The sequence below is a fragment of the Ochotona curzoniae genome, unplaced genomic scaffold (genome assembly GCF_017591425.1).
Source record: "Ochotona curzoniae isolate NIBS_2020 unplaced genomic scaffold, NIBS_Ocur_1.0 contig_2599, whole genome shotgun sequence".
Lineage (NCBI taxonomy): Eukaryota > Metazoa > Chordata > Mammalia > Lagomorpha > Ochotonidae > Ochotona > Ochotona curzoniae.
Genome location: NW_024465520.1, coordinates 3,938,631 through 3,945,752, shown reverse-complemented (window position 1 = coordinate 3,945,752; position 7,122 = coordinate 3,938,631).

Here is a 7,122-nt window from a genome sequence, read left to right as displayed (position 1 = left end):
CCTCCTCTCTGTATATCTGCCTTTCCAATAAAAATAAATAAATCTTAAAAAAAAAAACTCCATGGTAGCCTGTCATCTCACCGTGAGTGCTCATGACAACAGACCTCCACCAATCACAGTCGCTTCTGGTGGTAAATGATGTCAGTATTGTTCTAGAAGACTAAGTACAGCAAAAGCAAGTATAGGTGACCTCCCAGCACCTAAATAACCAATCAGATGCCAGATTGCAATGATAAACTCTAACCACAGTACTCTTCCTTGGTCTTACATGGGGGGTAGACATCATGGCAAATGAAGACCAAGTGTCACATTAGCAGCAGCTGTCCAGTTAGAGAAGGGCTGGGCTTTCCAGATGCAAGGTGCTCCACCAGCGTAGATGAGGCTGGAAGAGCTGCTAATCTTCCTAACAATTATATTCTACTTTTGTTTTGCCCTCTTCCCCCATGTGTCTCTTGCTCTCTTTCCCATCCTCCTAGCTCCCCTCCTTCCTCTATTTAAGACTCAGGATTTCTGCTTAAGCAAAGTAAAGTTATAATTCATCTATGTAGTTCCTTTGCTCCTGTAGCTATAAACGATGTTAGCAAGAACTTGGGTATTGTCAGCAGAACACCTGAAGTTAAAATGCTAGGCAGATAACTTCTCACGGATAGTTACAGAGAGAGGTAGCATCACCTAGGGTGAAACAGCAATTTCTTATGAAAAAACGTAAGAAATTCCAACAGAAGTCTCAACAAAATGGGAGGTAATATTGCTTGTTTGTTTCTGCTGAGCTGTTCACAGAGTAAACGGAAGGTCAGTAGTGACCTTGAGAAAAGGCGAGGAGGTAGGGGAAAAGAAAGTGTGACCCCTGGGGGTGGTCAGTGCGGAAGGATGTGGGGTGTAGACAGAGAAGGCCAAAAGCTCCAGCGTCTGTCCTTTACAATTCTGGGAGTAGGCTGATGGCGGCGGGTAAGTGAGAATGGAGACGCAGTTGGACGATAGGAACAAGCACCAACCCTAGGAGGCTAAACGATCAGGGGCTGTTTGCTTTGTTAGCCTCATGGCCTCAAAGCAGGAACAGCCATGGGAGAGAGAGTAGAGCTCTACATGCAGGAGAGGGGTGTGCAGCGTGGTCCAGGTGCCGCCGAAAGCCAAGGAAACATTTGGTCTGGTCCTGACAAAGCATCCACGGGTTAATTTAAGCCTTGATTCCTGGCGTCCCCTGAACCTCTTCCTTGAAAATATTTGGTACCCAAGAACTTGTGTCCACTGGACAAATATCCAGAATATCTTAGTGTTTTGAGCAACAGCATCAGGCTCCTTAATATTTTAAATATTGCATCTCTTGAGATTATAAATTAATCCACAGGGAGCAGGGGTTCAGGCAGTGCTTAAGATGCCCACTTTCCATATCCAAGTCAGTGAGTTGATTTCCCAGCTTTGGATCCAACTCCCGACTCCTGTTTTCTATGGCTGCAAGCCCAGGAAGGGAGAAGTGATGGCCAAGCAATGGGGTTTCCTGTCTCCTGCATTATGTTCCCTGCCCAACCACAGCCACCTGCGTGTTTGGAGAATGAACCAAAGGATGGCGGCTCTCCCTCTTCATCTCTCTCCAATTAATTTTTAAAAAGCCCAACCTCAGTTTGTTTTGCTCTCCTTACATAGCAGTTAAGAGAAGTCAGCCACACCTACAACATTTTTACTTCCTTTTTTTTTTTAAGATTTATTTGTTTTTTTTTTAAAGTCATACATACAGCGAGGATGAGAGACAGAGAGGAAGATCTTCTATCTATTGATTCACTCTCCAAGTGATCACAATGGTCAGAGCTGAGCCAATCCAAGACCAGGAACCAGGAGCTTCTTCGGGGTCTCCCATACAGGTGCGGGGTCTCCCACACGGGTGCAGGGTCCCAAGTCCTTGGGCCGTCCTCGACTGCTTTGCCAGGCCACAAGCAGGGAGCTGGATGGGAAGCGGGGCTGCCAGGATTAGAACCGGTGCCCATATGGGATCCTGGTGGGTTCTAGAACCGGTGCCCATATGGGATCCTGGTGGGTTCAAGGTGAGGACTTTAGCCACTAGGCTACCACACCGGGCCCATACTTAGGCATTTTTAAGAGCCAGAGTGTTTTGCTCACAGTTACGAAGGCTAGAGCTGTAAGCTGAAGGGGACCCACGGGTGGAGATGGATGAGGACCGATCTCTGCTTCCAGACTGGTGATTCATACTGCATCTTTATGTAGCACAGCTGGAAGGGCAGTGGGACAGATGTGGGCTCCGCATGTAGCACAATCCACAGGAGATGGGGGAGATTGGTGCCACATCTTCCCACCCGTGCCCCTGAGCCTTTTTATAAGGGTACAAACTCCATTTTATGAATCCCATGGCATTAGTCCCATGTGAAAACAAACAAATAAACAAAACTTGAGCGATCAGGGCCAGCGCTGTGACTCATTAGAATAATCCTCCACCTGTTAGCACCGGCATCCCATATGGATGCTAGTTCATGTCCTGACCACTCCACTTAAAATCTAGCTCCCTGCTTATGGCCTGGGAATTAGCCTAAGCCCTTTAGTCCCTGCTCCCAGATGTGAGACCTGGAGCAAGCTCCTTGCTCACGGCCTAAGCCCTTGGGCCCCTGCACCCAAGTGGGAGACCCGGAGCAAGTTCCTGGCTTCAGCTCCTGCTGTTGTGACCACGTGGGGAGTGTTTCTCCTTCTCTCTGTAGATCTGCATTTCAAATAAAAATGTATAAATAATAATTAAAAGAGGACCGGAATGATCTTTAGTAACATCATCTTGAATTTTTAGTTTCAGCGTATGAATTTGGGAAAGCACGTACATTCAGACCACAACACTGATAAACACAGTTCTGCTCAATCATACTGCCCGATTGCCTCTGTTATTGCTATTCACAAACTAAAGAAAGTTCAACTGTAAAACTTCTGCATTGTTATTATTTTTTTTAAATCCATATGTTATTTGTGAAGATGACGTTTAAAATCGGTCCTGTGGCATTGGAATTTAAGGCAGAATAGATGCCAGAGTTTAAAGTTGATTTAAGAGGCCAGCAACTGATCAGTATTGATTTAATTAGCATCAACAAAGTTACTACACTAGTCCAATAGAAAGACTAGGTACAATGTTTGCAATAGGCAATGAACGTCATTTCCCACAAGGGCTTGAAGCTAAGTACACATATTGAGGAGTTTCAGGATAGAGCTCATGGTAGCGTGCAAAGAAAGCAACATAGGCATTTAATTCAGTTTTAAAGAACAGGAAATGTTTATTTTTAATGTTATTATTATTTTTTAATTTCCAAGACATAGTTACAGAGAGATGCACAGAGAGAGACAGAGGTCTTCCATTTCCCTGATTTACTCCCCAGATGGCTAGAGTAGCCAGAGTTGGTTAGATCTGAAGCCAAGTGCCAGGAGCTTTTGGGGGTCTCCCACAGGGGTGAAGGAGCCGAACGACTTGAGCCGTCATATTTATCATCTCAGGCCGTAAGTCAGGAGGGGGATTGCAAGTGGCACAGTCAGGATAGAACAGGCAGCTAGATGCGTTGCTGGCACTACAGGCAGAGAATTAGTCCACTTCACCACGGCCGCAGGTCTAAGAGTCACATGGTATTTCTTAGAACATGTCACCTTTTATAGAATGTATTTACTTGAAAAGCAAGTGACAGAGATAGATGAAGATAGTGGAGAAAGAGAGAGGGAGATGAAATGCGGAGGAGGGAGAGATCTTCAGTCTACTAGTTCACTCCCCAAAGTCCCCACGAAGAGCCCAGAATTCAGAATTTCATCTGGCTCACCCACATGGTAGACACAGACCTTCAGCTGTCACCTGCGGCTTCCCATGATGAGCAGTGACAAGAAGGAAGCAAAACAGAGGTGGGATTCAACCCCAGACTTGGCAGTGGTCTGTTGTGCCACCATGCCTGCCTCAAGGTAAGTGATGTTTACATAGGAAATGCTGTCAGCAAAAGGAGAATAGGCAACACTGAAGCAGGGAACTAACAGGCAGGAGTCACATCAGAGATCCTTAATTTAGCTCAACTGTAATTGATGGAGCTGTTTGCATTGGAGGAGGAAGGCAAGGGGCTGGAGGAACAAGGCGCGAGAGCCCGTATCTGGCAGTGCCTTGTCAGCCAGTTAAGTTCAATGTGCATACTGAGGGCAATAGTAGAGGGATGTAAGAAGCGTAGTTAAAACTAGAAGTTTTAAGTAGGGGGATGGAATTCAGCCTGCTGGAGTGGCTAGATATCTCCTTAAAATAAAGATGTCCTTGCCCTCTGCACGTGAGAGCTCACTCCACGCCTCCTGTTACACTCTCATTCACAACATGGTTGATGTGCACTGACGATATCTTCTCCCCAAATTTAACTCTTGCTTTAGTTTATTTTTGATATCCTTTAATGCAAAGATTTTTAAAAGACATTCTGAAAGAAGCACCAATTCTATTTGTTCCCCGCCATCATTCGTTTATCTACTTGTTTGTGTTTATTTTACAAGGTCGTTTTTTCATAAACAGATCATTTTCCCATTTGGAAATAACTTCCTGTATAATGGAAATCTATGTCTAATTTTATGATAAATAAACAGCTGATTGCTTCAGCAACAATGAAGTTCATTTTTTTCTGATTTCCTTCCTGTCTCGTAGGAATCCTTGTACAGACAAGCAGGTCTGATCTTGGACCTCCTGCCCTGTTGATGAATGGGTCTGCACATCAGTGCTTATCATTTGTGTAGAAGCAATTGATTCCAGTATTTCTTGACAGGATATTTCCATTGAATATTAGGCTGATTCAGTCCCTGTATCCAATTGCCTTTTATCTGTGTGAACAATAGGCCAAGAAAAGGGCAGCCTGAAGATAGAGAAATCACTTAACATTTCTATTAAAATGGAGTAGCTGCACTTCATCATACGTCTGGTTAGTTTCAGTTTGGTTTAGTAAGTAGGACATCTTATAAAAGAAAGAACCATGAGAATAAAATTCAAACTAGCAATGTATCACTTTGTCAGAATATAGGTAAGTAATCGAACTTTTAAAATTCTATGTAAAAATAATTCAGGGTACACGATGCATAGTTTTATATTTCTTTATTGGAAAGACAAAGAGACAAACACACAGACCTCCCATTTGCTAACCTACTCCCCAAATGCACACAAGGCCAGGACTGAGGTTGGTTGCAGCTGACAGCTGAGACTCTGATCTGGTCTCCTAAATGGTGGCACATTCAACTACTTGACCTATACCCAGGGGCTTCCTTGGCAGGAAGTTGAAACACTCCCATCCTATCCCAGGGTGCAGAGCAGCAGCAAGTTGAAACTGACAGAGTAGGTGCATATTGATACATGATACAGGGAGCTGGTGACTCAACTGTTAACTGAGAGCTCAAACGCTTAGCTTTTTCTCTTTCATTTAAATCTGTTTTTGTTTTGCAATTCTAAGTTTACTTTCAGGAATTACAGAGGCAGAGTGAAGGGGGAGATGGAAAAAAAAAAAGCAAATCTGTGCTGAGGGAAGTGAAGTGTTTTTTGGGTAGCTAGTCACTCGTGGATTTATCAGTAGCCTATTGGGCGAAGCTTTTGGAACAAATTTATGAGAGAATAAAAAAGGAATCAGATGTGTAAAATCCCTCTGCATCCGCACAGGGATTATACAGAGGTCAGGCCTCTTTTTACACCTGTTGACTCAAGTCAGAATCAGTGCAGTTGATTGCGAGTAGTTTTCCATTATAAGTGGAATCTGGCCTCAGGGATTTATTTCCTGGTGGCAGGTGTGTCACAGTTTGCAGTTAGAACAGTTAGAGCTGCCTTAAATTAAACTGCTATTCCTGTCCTGTCTGTTTACCAGTAGTTTCATTTGACTTGTGGATTGGGTGGCTAGAGACCGGGGGAATCAATTAAAATATATTATTAGAAGAGTGAAGCAGAAAAAAAAAAAAAACCTCTTGCATGAAATTTACATCAGCTATGTCCGATTGGCCACTTTACAACCTGACTCAAAGAGAAAATATGTGCTTTGGGGACGTGAACTCTCAAAGGACACTTGCTGAGTCCTGGTTGCTTTCCCTGTTTCTTCATGCCAGATCACACACTGGCTTCAGAGGGGTCAGACTCCCATCTCAAATTACAACCAGACATCTTTGCTGGTCACAGGAACCCTATGGGCTGGCCTTGTCTACTTTCAGGTCTCTATTTATACTTTTTCACCAACCGTGTTTTCATACTCATGAAAAAACTGTCCATAACTAAAAGTTAAGAACTTAAAGACAGTTTCTTTTAAGCAACAGTCTCTCTCTTTTTCTTTCTTTCTTTCTTTCTTTCTTTCTTTCTTTCTTTCTTTCTTTCTTTCTTTCTTTCTTTCTTTCTTTCTTTCTTTCTTTCTTTCTTTTCTTTTCTTTTTCTTTCTTTCCTTCTTTCTTTCTTTCTTCTTTCTTCTCTTTCTTCTTTCTTTCTTCTCTTTCTTCTTTCTTTCTTTCTTTCTCTCTCTCTTTCTTTCTTTCTTTCTTTCTTTCTTTCTTTCTTTCTTTCTTTCTTTCTTTCTTTCTTAGATCTATTTATTTTTATTGGAAAGGCAGATCTACAGAGAGAAGGACAGAGAGGAAGATCTTCCATTCGATGATTCACTCCTCAAGGGACTGCAATGGCCCGCGCTGTTCTGATCCGAAGCCAGGAGCCAGGAACTTCTTTCTAGGTCTCCCACGCGGGTGCAGGGTCCCAAGGCTTTGGGTCGTCCTCAACTGCTTTCCCAGGCCACAAACAGGAAGCTGGATGGGAAGCAGAGATGTCGGGATTAGAACTGGTGCTCATATGGGATTCTGAGCATGTTCAAGGCGAGGACCTTAACCACTACTGCATAGCGCCGGGGCCCATCAGCAATAGTGGAACTAGGGAAAAATCTGGTTACATTTTATAACCCAGGGGATGAGTGCAGTAGCTCAATAGGCTAACCTTCTACCTCTAAATGCTAGCATACCTTATGAGTATGAGTTTGTGTCCCAGCTGTGTAACTTCAATCCAGCTCCCTCTCTATGGCCTGGAAAAGCAGTGAAGGACGGCCCAGGCCCTTGGGAACCTGCATCCATGTGGATGACCCAGAGGAGCCTCCTGTCTCCTGGCTTCAGATCAGCTTC